The sequence below is a fragment of the Rana temporaria genome, chromosome 1 (genome assembly GCF_905171775.1).
Source record: "Rana temporaria chromosome 1, aRanTem1.1, whole genome shotgun sequence".
In the NCBI taxonomy this organism is placed as follows: domain Eukaryota; kingdom Metazoa; phylum Chordata; class Amphibia; order Anura; family Ranidae; genus Rana; species Rana temporaria.
The window spans coordinates 215,814,825-215,831,927 of record NC_053489.1 but is presented as its reverse complement, the minus strand read 5'-3'; the positions used below and the strand labels follow the sequence as shown (position 1 = coordinate 215,831,927).

Here is a 17,103-nt window from a genome sequence, read left to right as displayed (position 1 = left end):
AACCGTCAACCTGAATGGGTTCGGGAGGTCTGGATCCTCTGTTGGGAAAAGGATCGGCCACTGCAGGCTTGAGTAGAGAAACGTGGAACACAGGGTGAATTTTCAATGAGTCAGGCAAAAACAGTTCGTAAGAAGCTAAGTTGATTTTTCTTTTAACTGAAAATGGACCCAAAAACCTAGGTGCCAACTTTTTGGATGGGCAAGGTAATTTGAGATTACTTGTAGACAGCCATACCTGATCGTCTGGTTTCAGGTCCAAGTCACCCCTTCTTTTCTTGTCAAAAAATCTCTTGCTATCGGCCTGGGCTTTAGTTACTGCGTCGTGCAATAACTGATTGTTGCGTTGGAGAAAGTCCATAGTACTCTGCACAGCTGGAACTGCTGACTCTGAAAAGAAATCTGGTAAAAATGTTAAATTAAAGCCATAATTAGAGAAAAAAGGGGATTGCCCAGTAGCTGAGTGATTGGTGTTATTATATGCAAATTCTGCCAAAGGCAGCAGAGAGACCCAGTCGTCTTGAGAGAAGGCTGTGAAACACCTAATATATTGTTCCAGGGTTTGATTCGTCCTCTCTGTTTGCCCATTAGACTGGGGGTGGTAGGCTGAGGACAAGGAAAGTTGAATCTGTAGTGTTTCACAGAGGGCTCTCCAGAAACGAGAAGTAAATTGGACTCCCCTGTCCGAAACGATGTTGGAAGGTACCCCATGTAGTCTAATGATTTCCTTGATAAACACGCGGGCCGTTTCTGCAGCAGAAGGTGTGTTTTTTAAAGGCAGGAAATGAGCCATTTTAGTAAAACGGTCCACGACAACAAAAATTGCGGTACATCCCTCGGAACGAGGAAGTTCAACAATAAAATCCATTGCGATCATCTCCCATGGTCGGTTAGGTACTGGTAAGGGTTTTAGTAAACCCCAGGCTAGTTTTCGGGGTGTTTTATTTCGGTTGCATATCGGACAAGAACTGATGTAAGACTTGCAAAATTCCTCCAAATTGGGCCACCAGAAGGTGCGTCGTACCAATTCAAGAGTCTTATTAACTCCAAAGTGACCTGCAAGTGGGTGATCATGAAGAAGTTTCAAGACTTCCACTCTAATGTTTTCTGGGACAAAAACCTGACTTCCTCTCCAAAACAGCCCGTTTCTGGAAGTTAGTGAGACATTAGAGGGTTTGGACGAATCGGAAGATGCTCCTCGGATCATGGAGATTAGGTCAGTGTGTAGGAGCAGAAAGTTGCCATCCGACAGGATGGTATCGGGAATAGAAGTATCTTTTGGGTTATCGTACATTCGGGATAATGCATCCGGTTTAATGTTTTTGGATCCTGGTCGGAAGGTAATATGGAAACAAAAACGAGAAAAGAAAAGAGCCCAACGGGCTTGTCGAGGTTTAAGACGTCTGGCAGATTTCAAATACTCCAAATTCTTATGATCTGTGTAGATCAGTACAGGATGAATGGCGCCCTCCAATAGATATCTCCATTCCTCTAGAGCTGTCTTAATGGCCAGTAGTTCTCGATCTCCTACATCATAGTTCTTTTCTGTGGGGGAAAGCTTTCGAGAGAAGAATCCCACTGGGTGTATTAAATCTTTGTCCCCCAAGCGCTGAGAGAGAACGGCTCCTACCGCAACTTCGGAGGCATCGACCTCAAGAAGGAAAGGTAACGTTGGATTGGGATGTCTAAGGATCGGAGCTGAAGTAAAGAGTCTTTTTAAAATGTCAAAGGCCTTCTACGCTTCAGGGTTCCAACAGAAACGAAGATTTTGTTTCGTGAGTTGTGTGATAGGGGCCACAATAGCCGAAAACCCTCTAATAAATTTTCTATAGAAGTTTGCGAATCCAATGAAACGCTGCACCCCTTTTTTATCCAAGGGTGTTGGCCAGTCTAAGATTGCAGATACCTTCTTTTGATCCATCTCAATTCCTGTAGGGGAAATTACCAGGCCTAAGAATTGGATGGTTTGCTGTTCAAACTCGCATTTTTCAGCTTTCGCATATAAACTGTGCTGACGGAGGCGATCCAGAACCTTACAGACATGTCCTCGGTGCTCCTCCAAGGAACGGGAGAAAATCAGTATGTCATCTAGATACACGATTACAAAAATGTCCAAAAAATCTCGGAATACGTCGTTGACGAAGTGCTGAAAAGTAGCGGGCACGTTACATAGCCCGAAGGGCATGACCAAATATTCGTAATGGCCATAGCGGGTACGGAATGCTGTTTTCCACTCATGTCCATCCTTGATACGTATTAAATTATACGCTCCCCTTAGGTCTAATTTTGTAAAGATAACGGCAAATCTTAATTTTTGGAAAAGTTCAGGTATTAAAGGTAGAGGGTAACGATTTTTCACGGTGACTTTGTTGAGTTCCCGGTAGTCAATACAGGGACGAAGAGTTTGGTCCTTCTTTGTGACGAAAAATATTCCGGCACCTGCTGGTGAAGTGGACGGGCGGATAAATCCCTTTTCCAAATTCTCGTCAAGGTAGATTTTTAATGCGTCTTGTTCTTTTTCAGAAAGTGGGAAAATTCGTCCGAAAGGGATCTCGGCCCCTGGAAGAAGATCAATCGGACAATCGTACGGCCGATGAGGTGGAAGGGAATCTGCCCCTTTCTTACTGAAGACATCCAGAAATCCATGGTAGGGTTTGGGGATGGATTGAATCAAACTTGGGTCAGTGTTTAAGCACAGCAGGGCAGAAGATGGTTTAGGACGTTCGGGAAAACAGTGTTCCTGACAGTAATGAGATGGGAACGAAAGATTTTTAGATGTCCAGTCAATCTGAGGATTGTGTACCTGAAGCCAGGGTATACCCAGGATTACTGGAAACAAAGGAGATGAAATGACGTCCAAAATTAAAAGTTCCTTATGATTGGATGAAGTAATAGCAGGTAAAGGAAGGGTCTCATGGGTCACTTGCCCAGACTTGATGTGTGAGCCATCAGCCAAAAAAACGGAAAGTCTAAAGTCCTTTGTGCGGACGGGAATGTTATGCAGATCGGCAAATGAGGAATCGATGAAACAACTGCATGCCCCTGAATCAACGATAGCGTTGACCGACACCGTCTTTCCCGGAAGCTGTAAGGAAAGGAAGAGAGCAAGATGGTTGGGGTTGGTAGTAATAGCAGAGATGTTATCAGGAACTGAAGAACGGAACTTGCGTATTTTGACGGGACAATTGTGTACGTAGTGACCGGCCTCACCGCAATATAGACACAGGTTTAGCTGACGGCGGCGTGTGCGTTCTTCAGGTGGCAAGGTGGGTCGCATCACGCCTATTTGCATGGGTTCTGAAGTATCCATGGGTGGACCAGCAGAATTGGAAGAAACAGGTGGTGGAAAACGAGAAGGAGGCAAGGGAGCCCGGGTGGTGACCCAGACTGGGCGACTCTGTTGAGAGGATCGTTCCGCTCGGCGTTCCCGTAGTCGTCGGTCGATCTGAACGGCTTTGTCAATCAGATCATCCAGGGTGTCAGGTACCCCAATACGGGCCAATTCATCCTTTAAGGCTTCAGACAGACCTAAGCGAAATTGGTGGCGCAAGGCTGCGCTATTCCACTGGGTGTCCGCACTCCAGCGGCGGAAATCAGTAACATAGTCCTCCACTGCTCTACGCCCCTGTTGGAGAGCGAGTAAAGCAGCTTCAGCAGTAGCAGTCCTTTGCGGGTCGTCGTAGAGCTGTGCCATAGTCTGGAAGAAGTTTAGCAAAGTCTCTGTCTGGACACCGTTCTCCTCTAACAAGCGATGTGCCCAATTTTGGGGTTCCCCTTGGAGTAGGGAAACGACAAATCCCACTTTAGTGGCTTCCAAAGAAAAGGTTCGGGGTTGCAAAGCAAAGTATAACTGACATGCGTTTCGGAAGTCCCGGAACTTGGTTTGATCCCCGGAGAATCGTTCGGGCATGGGAACCCTGGGTTCAGGTGGCAACATCACAACTGACGGACCCGCAGATGACGATGATCTAGCAGTGGATGCTGAAGTTGCGTCCCCAGAAGCTGATAAGTTCTGAACCTGCCCCTCCAATCTCAGGTAGCCATCTTGTAGGTTTTGAACGGCCTGGGTAAGTGATGCTAAGTGTTTACACACCTCTTCCATAGCCGGAACTACACCTGCAGACTCTGTCATGGCTGCCTGATACTGTTACGTACCTGGTTTCCAGAGTCTGATGCAGGGTAGCCTCTCTTACGACTCTGGTTCGCGAGCCACTGGATATGGGATAGCGGGCTCGGAGCATAGAGGGGTAGGAGTGCCGGGTGGTGATGTGTAGAAGCAGGTGGACGAATACCTCTGGCAAGTAGATGCTGAACGTACAGCGGAGGATGGGTCAGCGACCCGCACAGAAGCTGCGACTACAGCGGCACAAGTTAGTAACAGTTCAGGTAGGATGGGTCAGCGACCCGCACAGAAGCTGCGACTACAGCGGCACAAGTTAGTAATAGTTCAGGTATACTGGGAAAGCAGGGTCAAACAAGCCGGGTCATAACAGGTGATCGTGCAGAAAGATGACTGAAGAATGGTCGGTAAACAAGCAGGTGGATCTGGCAGCAGTGAAGTCAAGCAGGCGGATGGTCAAACGGAGCCGGGTCAGGATAGGAGAGATGAGAGGAGTCAGACAAGCCGGGTTCGGTGTTCAAATCAGGTTTCAGGTAGAGTAGTCAAAACAAGCCAAGTTCAGTGTTCAAATCAGGTTTCAGATAGCAAACAGGTCTCAGATAGGATCCACGTCAGAACTGCAGATCAGGCAGCAAAGACACTGTGCTGCTGAGGTGTTTAAATAGGCCAGCCTGCTGTTAATCACTGAAATCAGTCTGCACCATTAACCCTTAAGTGGCAGATCCACGACAGTGTTGTGGCAACACCAACACCTAGGGCCCAAATTTCTGCAGATTATATACGGTAGGCCCCTACTTTCAAACATCCAACTTACAAACGACTCCTACTTGCAAACGGAAGGAAAAAACAGGAAGTGAGAGGAAATCTACCCCTAGGAAGGGAAATTCTCTTCTGTAAGAGGAGTCTCCTGTCCACTGATGCTTTATCACCAATCCTTGTTTCACTAAAAAAATAAATAAAAAAAAAAACATTTGTCATTGGGACAGAAAGTGAGGTGAAATCTTCTGAACAGATGCACAGACAGTAAAACAAATGTTACAGGGGTGATAACCTTTCTCTATGTTTTCCAAAAAGCTTAAAAATAGATTTTTTGGCTGAAGCTACACTTTAAAAATGTACCAGTTCAAAATTACAAACAGATTCTACTTAACAACAAACCTACAGTACCTGTCTTGTTTTCACCGCCTGTATACTGCTGTTCAAAGTTTATAGGGCCAAAGGGGCTGGTAATGACCTGGGGGGAGGAGGGAGAAACCCATGCTATTTTTCTCCATGATTTTCATCCATATTGCAGGGACCAGACATTACATTAAAGCCGCAAGCAGTTTTAAATGACTTTTTTCCTATATAAATTTCATTTTGTGCAGGGACAGTTCTAAACACGGGAAACACGCGCCACTTCACAGGCATACTATAGACACCCCCAGGTACGATATTTAAAGGAATATTTAAAAAAAAATCACTTTAAGCATCATTAAAATCACTGCTCCCGAATAAACGGTCATTTTTAAAACTTTTTTTGCATTGATACATGTTCCCTGGGGCAAGACCCGGGTCCCCAAACCTGTTTTAGGACAATAACTTGCATGTTAGCCTTTAAAATTAGCATTTTTGATTTTGAACGTTCGAGTCCCATAGACTTCAATGGGGTTCTAAAGTTCGCGCGAACGTTCGGTTGAGTCCGTTCGAAGGTTCTGATGCGAACCGGGGGGTGTTCGGCTCATCCCTATTCCTGATGTGAGAGGCCCCTCCCTGCACAAATAGGCCTCAAGAATTTAGTTTGTAAACAGATCTCACCCATAGTGTACTTCAATAGGAAGAGTCCATCCATTGGACACACAGGGTGGCAGGCTGATCTGATCCCGCAAAGTCAGAAGGAAAGGCACATTCTGCTACACTCCAGCAGTCTATGTCAGGGGTGTCCAAGCTTTTTTCAAAGAAGACCAGATTTAATGAAGCGAACATGCGCGAGGGCCAACCATTTTGCCTGACATTGTTTGAACCATTAATATTCGGTCTAAGTTTGTTAGTCCGAGCACTAATCCACTGCCCAACAAGAATTCTCTTGCCTTTGTGGCTGTGTGGGGTGAAGAGATGAGCTTGGGTGTGTTATATGTATATATATATATATATATATATATATATATATATATATTTATCTTTTGTGGCCCCAACAAATGCCAGAGCGACACTAAGGATGAGCTTGGGCGTGTTATTTGTATATACCATATTTATCAGCAAATAACACGCACCTTCACTTTAAGAGGGAAGTTTCAGGAAAAAATTTAATTTTATATAAAGAACTGTGAAGCAAAATAAGGGTCAGTGCCCATCATTGCAACCTCATTGCAACCTATTCAATGCCCATCGGCAGCCTTACCATTGCAATCAATGCAGCCTTACCATTGCCATCAATGCAGCCTTACCATTGCCATCAATGCAGCCTTACCATTGCCATCAATGCAGCCTCACATATGTCAGGAATGCAGCCTCACATGTGCCATGAACGCAGCCTCACATGTGCCATGAACGCAGCCTCACATGTGCCATGAACGCAGCCTAACATGTGCCATGAACGCAGCCTAACATGTGCCATGAACGCAGCCTTACATGTGCTATGAACACAGCCTTACATGTGCCATGAATGCAGCCTTACCATTGCCATCAGTGCAGCCTGATCGATGCCCATCTGCAGCCTTGAAGGGGACAGGGAGGGGGCAGGACGAGCGGCAACAGATTACATACAGGAGAATCCCCTGTTTAATCTGTGACCTCTTTAAGACAATGGGACTTTCTATTACAGATGCCACAGAGTAAACAGGAGATTCACCTGTATGTAATCTGTCGGCACTCTTCCTACCTCCTCCCTGTCCCCTCCGAGGCAGGCATGCTCCCTGTCCCCTCCGAGGCAGCTCTGATAAATACAGTATATATCTTTTGTAGCCCTGGATGCCACAAAAGATATACATATCCAAATCACCAGGGGGGCCGTATTAAACTGGAACAGGGGCCACAATTGGCCCGCGGGCCGGACTTTGGACATGCCTGGTCTATGTGGAACAGAAAAAAGAAAGCCCTAAGGCTGACGCTGCACTATATGATGAAAATGATAAGTGAGATGAAAAGATATAATGAAAAAGTGATAAATAAGTGAAGAAAGCAGCTGAACCCTTAAAGGGTCACTAAAGGAAAACATTTGTTTTGCTGAAATGACTGTTTACAGGGTATAGAGACATAAAAGTTAACTGATTCCTTTTAAAAATGATTAAAAATAGATTAAATTCAATCATATAATGTGCATCTAGTTTCACTTTCGGTTTTAAACTTGTTTCATGTTTATGTGAAGTAAAGAGACCTACAGAACAAAAACAAACAAATCCAGGGCAGTGTTTTGTTTTTAAAATGAATCTGATTGGTTCTGAGGAGTTTTAGACACACAGTAATGACAGCTTAGACCATCGTGAAAAGCTCCCAGTACTGTGGTTATAAGGAGCCAGACAAGCAGGAAGTGTGGAGATCACAGCAGAATTACAGCTACTTCAAAGCAAAAACGAACAATAAGGACATGAAACCAGTACTGCAGTAAGGTAAAGGAAGCTATTTAGCTAAAAAAAAAATTCCTTTAGTGATCCTTTAAGTTGAATACAACAAACTTAGATAAGGATACATTTCAAAGGAGTGCAGCGCTAAGTGTAAATGATAAATAAATACATGAAAAATAGTTAATAAAACCCTGAATCGAGATTGACAATCACAATGGTCAGTGAAAAATGAAGATAAATGTGATAATAAAAAACACTCAATAAAAAGAAAAGAAGCAAAAAAAGAAAATTAAGTGTAGTGAATGAAAAACTAAAGCAAAGTCCCATTCAAAATCTATTAGTGAAAGTCCATGTAAAGGGTTAACTTCCAAGGTATATTCAGGTGATTCCAAAGAAAATAGTGAAGGACACCAATCTTCCCAAACGAACCAAAAGCGTGTCTTCAAACACCCTTAAGGCCGCGTACACACGGTCGAACATGTCCGCTGAAACTGGTCCGCGGACCAGTTTCCGCGGACATGTCCGACCGTGTGTACGGCCTAGCGGACAGGTTTCCAGCGGACAAAAGTTTCTTAGCAAGCTAAGAAACTTGTCCGCTGGAAACATGTCCGTCGGATGGTTAGTACACCTAATCGGACATGTCCGCTGGTTATGACTGTAACTAAACACAGTAATGCGACACTTTCTCCCACACTAATGGTAGCTTTGCGCAGTGGCAGTATCGTAAAGAATAATGTTCAAACTGGGGCGCGATTATTGCTGCTGATCGCTTCTCGGCCTTTTGGCTAAGATCAAGTGTAGTATCTGTTCTTATCAGTTTTCAGAGGAGCGCTGAAGCACCTCCTACATGGGGAGGGTGGATGCAATCCAATGATGTCATTGCACCTGGAAGGATGGTTTCAGCAGGGACTACGCCGTGCTGCCCGACAGATACTGGGGGCCGGCCTATGGTTGAGTCTGAGCCATCTGGAAGGGTGCTCCTGGTGAGGATGGGTGCTGCACTTGGTCTGGTCTTTCTGCCGAGTTCTAGTCTGGCCTTCTGGCTGGCTGGTGTAAGTACTATCTCTGTTAGCGATTCGGTAGGAGGAGCTGGTAATGCCCTGGGATGCGACGGGGTAGGACCATGCAAATCCTCTGGGTTGACGGGGGGTCTGGAAGGGCTAGTATTGGTGGAAGCTGCTAACTGGAGCGGCAGTTCTCCCTAAGAAAACCTTGAAGGGCTCTCTAGCTGGCAGGGGTGGAGGGCTGCACTGGCCGGTCGGGGGGTTGGATTTGGATCGAAAAGCCTATGGTGCATGTGCCCCTGGAGTGGCAGTCCAGGGGTATCTGAGAATCACTGTGAGTGAGGGTCACTTTGATTTAAAGATACCACGGTCACTACACCAGATACACACTATTTTTAGCACCTGCCTCCTGAGCCGGGCCTTTTGGCTAGGACCGGAGGAATTTTTTTTTCCTGGCCGGAGGGCCTGGTCATTGTATAACACAATGACCACTTCTTTCACTATCCTCTCCACTATCCCTTTCCCCCACTTTATTTAATTAATTGCCTATGTTTGTCATGTTTTTGTCTTTTTTCGTTTGTGCACGTTATTTGTTCACTGTATGATTAGTAGGGTGCCGGTACTTGGGCCAGCCCTGAATGTCTTGGGAGTTGGTGGACATGGCCTTCTGGCTTAGTTCGCCGGCTCTCATGGGGTCTCCCTTCGGGGGAGCCCCACCTAGTACTGGGAGGGTTCTGTTTTGGCAGTCCCTCCAAGGGAGTTGGGTCCGTGTTGGCTTTGGTTGCTCGAACCACAGTACCTCAGTCCCCGTCTGGAGCCTAACCCCCCCGGGGGATCAGGGTTTGGGTCCTTTTTCACAGGAGGACCACTTGACGTTGCACCCGTCTGCACGTTTTTTTGGGATCTGTAGATTCCAGATCCCATCTGCAGCACAGGCTCAGTCCCCCTGGGGGCTTCTTCCCCCGTAGTTCATGGCTTCTTCCAAGCAGGCTTTATCCTTCCCAGGATACACAGCATTTCAGCTTTCCCTGGGTGATGGGCGAGGCTTCCTTAGGCTACACACACACAGACCATCAGCAACAGTGGTTTCTTCTCTCTCCTTCATGGCTTGATGGAAAGGGAAAGCTGTAGGGGCAGTAGCAAAAGTAGTTGACCTGTGCTGCCAAGTACACCAACATTGAGGACCAAGGCAGCTGCAGACCAACAGATCAATTGTAGGATAGATATCTGAGGTTCTGCCATATGATAACATATTATAAGCAACAGGCAGCGTGAATTTATGAAAGAAGTTGGAAAATAAATCTTATTTATGATTCAGCAAGAATATTATGACCCCCTGTGATATTTGACTAATCAATGCTTGGATAGTATTTTGCTAAATATTTGTAGAAACAGCTATATGCACATACTTATATAGGACATGATACAGATAATATAGGAAGGCCCTAAACCCCCCAAAGAAAATCTTACTCTAAAGCCACGTTCAGTAAAAAATCATTTTAAAAAAATCAATCCCTACATTACTTATAGTCAATGAAACATGTCCGCTGTACTGATGGCTTCCATCCTGCCAAACCCCAACAATTTTCTGTTTCAGCAGAGTAAATAATGCTGAGGGACCTGTCATTTGCACTCTTTGGTTCGATTCACACCAATGCAGGTTGTGTTTGATGCATTCTACAGTGAATTTTGCAGTGTGTTTTTGGACACGCATTTTGATTTTTTTTTTAATTTTTTGGCCAATTTGTTGTTTTGGGCAGATGAAAAAATGCAAAACGTGGTAAAATCATGGCAAAAACACACTATATGATTTTTTGCAGTTTCTCCATTGAATTTGATTGCACCAAAAAAGCAAGAAAGGCACAGTTTTGCGTTATACAGTCCCCAACCCATTTCAAAAACATAGTGGCTGAAAAAAGCATAGATATGAATGTATCCCATAGGAAACCATGTTAAATGAACTGTAGTGCGTTTCTGCAAAAAGCACTAAAAAAAACAAATGTCTGAACCGAGCCTTCAAGAGTGCCAACTATGCCTGCCTTTTTCACCTTACTCCTCCATTAATAGAAGCTGTACCACGATTTCCATAAATGAAACGAGATCTTTGAAAGGCGGAAAGGAAAATGAATGAAAGGTCCACCATCTCCATTCATAGATCACTTTTCATTCATTTCCATAAATGAAACGAGATCTTTGAAAGGAGGAAAGGAAAATGAATGAAAGGTCCACCATCTCCATTCATAGATCACTTTTCATTTATAGAAGCTAAAGAACAGCTTTTGGGAAATGAAGAGAGGGGGTCAGAAAGGTAATGCAATAGTAGGACAAGTGTCTATGACAGATCCTATGGTTCAATTAACCCCGGCATTACCAGAAGATTGCAATGGCAGGTATGAAGGGCAATCAGAGGACAGAAGATTTCAACTAAAATTTCAGCCAGCGGCAAAGGGACACATAACACTGAATGGAAGTAATGTTCGTTGTGCCTTTTTCTTTTTACGATTTTTTGACTTAACTTAGGCTTTGTCAAAAATTCTGACTATACAGTGATTCAAGAAAATCCCAGTATACCACAGAATCTGCTATCAATATACTCACTTACTCAGTAACTCACTTAGTTACTGAGAGATGATCCCATTAACAGACTCACTAATAGGATTATCTCATTAGCAGAGACTTTCACTGAAGGATTATCTGTGAATCTCAATAATCTTAGCTATAGATCTCTGTTTCTGGAAGGACTGGAAATAGAAACAGAACATTTGTAGAGACATTATGCAATATATACTAGGCTGCAACAACAATCAAGAATTCATTTGTTTCCTTCACTATATTATATTATGTAATCTATTCACTAAGTTTAATGTATATTTTAGACAGTTTTAAAAATTATAACTGGGCAAGTGATCTTAACCATGCCAGACCTACCTTTTCTATAACAAGGAAGTGTTCATCAACTTAAACGGACACTAAAGGTTCATGTTTTTTTATAAAAATAACAAACATGTCATACTTACCTCCACTGTGCAGTTCGTTTTGCACAGAGTGGCCCCGAACGTCCTCTTCTGGTGTCCCACGGCGGCTGTCTCAGCTCCTCTTTGCAAGAGCTAATGCCCTCTGGGAAGCTCTCTCCATAGGATGCATTAAGGTGAAAAAACACAAAGCTTTTCAACCCCTTTAATTGCTGCTTCATCCCAAAATAAGAGCCTTTTTTTCTAGAGTTGCCATGAGATCCAGCATCAGCACAGGATCTCAAATACTATGAAAATGGAAGTATCTAAGCCGGGTAATCTCTTATTCATCAGAATGCAGAACTGGATGAGCAAACAGATATGCTAGAAACTAGGGTTGTCCCGATACCGATACTAGTATCGGTACCGATACCAAGCATTTCCCCAAGTACTTGTACTCGGGGAAAATGCTCCGATACTTTACCGATACCTGACTCTCCCTCCATGCTCCTGTGTCCCACCTCCGTGCCGCTGCCGTTCTGCTCTCCCCCTCCGTGCCGCTGCTGTCCTCTGCCCCCCCCTCCGTGCCGCTGCCGTCCTCTGTTCTCCCCCTCCGTGCCGCTGCCGTCCTTTGTTCTCCCCCTCTGTGCCGCTGCCGTCCTCTGTTCCCCCCTCCATGCCGCTGCCGTCCTTTGTTCTCCCCCTCCGTGCCGCCCTCTGTTTTGCTCTCCACCTCCGTGCCGCTGCCGTCCTTTGTTCTCCCCCCTCCGTGCTGCTGCCGTCCCTCTGTTTTGCTCTCCCCCTCCGTGCCGCTGCTTCCCCCCTCCGTGATCTGTGTCCCCCCTCCGTGCCGCTGCTTCCCCCCTCCGTGTCCTCCTCCGGCCCTCTGTCAGGATGGAGAGCGGCGGTAGGAGCCGCTAAACCCGGCTCCTACCTTTTCTGAATGAACAGAGTCAGTGATCACTGACTCTGTCCATTCATATGACTGAGCATTGTATACTGTGTTTACGATGCTTCAGTTAATGAATGGATAGGAGCCTCTGTCTCCTGTCCATTCATTTCCAGTGCAGCTGAGAAAGGGACTGGGGAATCTGTGTCCCTAGTCCCTTTCTCTGTCTTAAAGGGGAGATGTCAGAGGTTTGTTAAGACCCCTGATATCTCACCAAAGCCCCCCAACAGGGCTAATTAAAAAAAAAGAAATAAAAATTGCAATAAATAATTTAAAAAATAAAATGTAAATAATAATAATAATATTAGAAAAAAAACACACACTGACAATCCACTATCCCCCCCCCCTCCCTAAAAAAAAAAAAAAATAGTAAAAAATATAAATTATGTAAAAAAAAAAAAAAAAAATACTGTCACATGACATTAAAAAAAAAGTATCGGTATTCGGTATCGGTGAGTACTTGAAAAAAAGTATCGGTACTTGTACTCGGTCTCAAAAAAGTGGTATCGGGACAACCCTATTGGAAACTAAACATAATGAACGTGTACTGACTCACAACGACCTTCTGTAAGAGGTAACAGCTCTGCAAGAATCCCTGGCCCACCAAACATTCTACAAAATGAAACAAGTATCCGAGGAGTATCAAAGTAATGGACCTTCAGGACGACATTCACTCATATGCCTCCTGATACACCCAGGATAAAATTTGAATGTGATTCACATACTTCGCTCTTGGCCTCCAGCTGGAGACCCTCCAAGGGATATTATACTACACCTTGTGTGTTACCAAGTCAAAGAAGACCTGCTCAGAGCCACTCGAGCAACACTTGACCTGATTTAAAATGGAACTAGGATCCAGCTCTACAGTGATATTGCCCCTGCAACATTTCATGTCTTATCCCAGGATTCTCAGCAGGGTGGTGATCTAGTTATCTCGCGCAATCTTTTCCTGTTGTTCTTCCTTATGATTTTTGTCTTTTTTTTCTTTGTTTCCTCATGATATATATATTTTTTTATATCTCCTATATAGAGTCATTATAGTTTTGTTTTTTGGTGGATGAATTCCCGGGATATTGCTTAGTTTTGAGGGGGAGGTTACCCCTTTCAAAAGTTTTTTTTTTATGTGTTTTAATACATGCATGTTTTTTGTGCACACGGTTGTGTGCATGCGTGCATGTCTGTGGGAAGGCTGCCCCCCTCCCCATTTTTTTCAGGGATTAATATATTATAATATGTATAGGTATGCACTTCCCTGTGAATATCTTCAACACTATAAACATACACATTTTGTTCTTGTTTTATTATTTTTTTGAGCATAGGAGGTTTCTTATGTAGCACTGCCCCTGTAGGAGCTGCTGGTTTTGCACGTAACCTCTAAGTTCGTTGTCCAAGGAAGAAAGTCTGTAGAAATTGCAATGTCTACACAAGATTTAAAACCTTCAACTGTTATGCCGTGTACACACGACCGTTTTTAGGTTTCTAAAAAATGATGTGTTTTTTTTTATGTCATTAAAAACGATCGTGTATGGGGGCTCCAGAGCATTTTTCACGATCTAAAAAATGGGCATTAAAAATTTCGAAAATGCTCTATCTTTTCACAACGTTTTTAAGGTTGTAAAAAATGCTCTTGTGTGAGCTTTAACGACGTGAAAAACCTGCACATGCTCAGAAGCAAGTTATGAGACGGGAACGCTCGTTCTGATAAAACTACCGTTCGTAATGGAGAAAGCACATTCATCGCACAGTAACAGACTGAAAAGCGTGAATCGTCTTTTACTAACACTAAATCAGCTAAAGCAGCCCCAAGGGTGGCGCCATCCGCATGGAACTTCCCCTTTATAGTGCCATTGTACGTCACCGCGCTTTGCTTGAGCATTTTTTTCCCCACGATCATGTGTAGGCAAGGCCGTTTTAATGATCGGGTTGAAAAAACTTCGTTTTTTCTAGACCCTTAAAAACTGCATTTTTAGAACCCGAAAAACGGTTGTGTGTACGCGGCATAAGGTTTTATTTTTGCTGCATAAAACTTGTGAAGGAAGTAGAGAGTATAGAGAGAAGGGGAAGGTTCAGGTACGCGGGACAGAATGCACAAAAAGTATCTAAAGTTCCAGTATTCACCACTCACTCCTGAGTGGGTATTGCTCACCTGGATAGACCCCTCTCACATGGCCTAGCAGCCAGAATGATGCATGGACAGTATGGAAACAGTCTCTGCCACAGACCGTCTGAGAACAAAAGATGGATAGTCAGGGAATCCTCTGCCACAGGATTTTAGTCCCAAACTTCCTGCCTTACAGCAAAAGAGCCTTAAAGCCGATCTGGCGGACTGTAAGACAAATTGAATAGTGGATCCCTTTTTTAACGAGGTCACCAGGCCTATCCCGAGACATCAGCTTGCCTTGCTTGGTCTCCTCCAGGGCAGGTCCTCCCCCGGTTTTCTTCGTTAAGAAGCTTCCTCCGCTTGGATGGACAGCTTGGGAACACAGCGTGGTCCCCGAGGCTGAAGTCACAGCATGCCTGAGTCCCAACATGGACCTGAGGTGGTAACACCTGAGCCCATGCAGTGAGGTTCATCACTGAGTCATGCCTGTTTTTAATGCAGTGCCGTCTGAGGGTCCGAAAAACACAGACATCCAGTATTACGTTTCGGCCTTGTCCCTTGTGCACAGAGATTTCCCCAGATTCTCTGAATCTCTTGATGATATTATGTACTGTAGATGATGATATATTTAAAGTCTTTGCAATTTACGTTGAGGAACATTATTCTGAAATTTTTCGACAATTTATAAGTGCAGTTTTTCACAGATTGGTGAACCTCTGCCCATCTTTACTACCGAGACACTCTGACTCTCTAAGGCCCCGTACACACGGAGGAGCTCGGCGGGCCGACTTTCCTCATTGAACAACGAGGAAATAGAGAACATGTTCTCTTTTCGGCCCGACGAGTTCCTCGGCGGGTTCCTCGCTGAAAAGTGTACACACGACCGAGTTTCTCGCCAGAATCCAGCTCCGACCGAGTTTCTGGCTGAATTCTGCCGAGAAACTCGGTCGTGTGTACGGGTCCTAAGATGCCCTTTTTATACCCAATCATGTTACTGACTTATTGTCAATAAACCTAATTAGTTGCAGGAAGTTCTTCCAGCTCTTTTTTGTTAGTACCACTTACTTTGCCAGCTTTTTGTTGCCCCATCCCAAATTTTTGAGATGTGTTGTTGGCTCTGAAATGTTGCATTTGTTCGTCAGAACTAAAATAAGGCTTGTGACGCTGGTGGCATCCATACTTACGTGGAATTTAGAGTAACTGCAACATCTGTTTAACTTCAGCATCTACTATCTTTAGATCTTTACACTGTAGGGAGTGTACCAGGTATTTTGTCACATTAATCCCTTTTCAACATTATAACTAAGAAGGTGCTTCTTTTGATGTTTTGATACTCATCTGGCGAAATGAGGATGAACAGCACCATTATTCTGTAACAGTAGAAATTCTGCCAAAGAGATTTGTGTCTTGAACTCCATTTATCTTCATGGTAAGCTGTTACTATGCTACTGACTTCTTCAGTGGAATGACATTGCCTAATGTGTCTTCCTTCCTGCTGTCATTTGTACAAAATAAATTACTGATGCAAAAAGTGACCACAGATTTTATACAGCTGAGCTATTTGGCCAGAGTCAAAGCCAAATGGCATGATGTATTTGTGGTCTTTCTTAGGATAAGCAGTGCTTTCACCCTCTCACAGATTTCAATTTACATGCTTTACAGACACTTTTTTGTTATTTTTTTATTTAAAAGACACAGTTACCTTAATAACACACTGTAATTAAAATCAGCTCTGGAATTACATGTGATTCTTACCATTAGTACCTTTGCTGAATGATCATTCACTCTCAGAAGTGCTGCAAGAATCTTTCACATGCAACACTTCCGTGTGTGTCACATGCCTGTGTCTCCCCGCCTTGCTTGCCCCCTGCCCTTTATGTCACTATCATGACAAGTTTACACCATCAAATTGTAACAAGTTTGGTGAGTTTTAGGGATAAGTTTGCCTTTAAAACATGTTACGAAAACTTGGGAATAGGGGAATGGGAAAGGCAAGTTAAACCACTAATATACATGTGCTCACATGGAGAGCATGTAGTAGACCATACACCCCATAGGGTGTTTGTTGCTGTAACCAATAGGCACAAACAAAAAAAGAAAAGCAAAAGAGGTTACTTTGGCAACAAATTAATGATCAAAAACAGGAATAATCCAAAATCTAGTATTTATTCCAGTATCAAAAAATGTTAATATATAAAAAGATAAAAGTGCAGTAATAAATAACCATTATGGAAAATAATGGCTAAGGACATATTTGACGAACAGGACACATATATAACTGGACATAAAACAAAAACACTGGTCCGGACGTGTGGTTCAGCCATATGTGATATGTATCCCTTATAATAAGAGCATAATATAGTCCTCTAAAGGAAAAAAGTCTAGGTGAATCAACATACAATCTGTATGGATTCCCTTAATAGAGGCCACATGGATGCT

The 17,103-nt window shown here is 43.9% G+C and overlaps 1 pseudogene; it reads left to right on the top strand.

Annotated features, from left to right (window-relative positions):
- Positions 1 to 8,424: 8,424 nt before the first annotated feature.
- LOC120925134 lies at positions 8,425 to 8,531 on the top strand (annotated as a pseudogene).
- Positions 8,532 to 17,103: the final 8,572 nt, after the last annotated feature.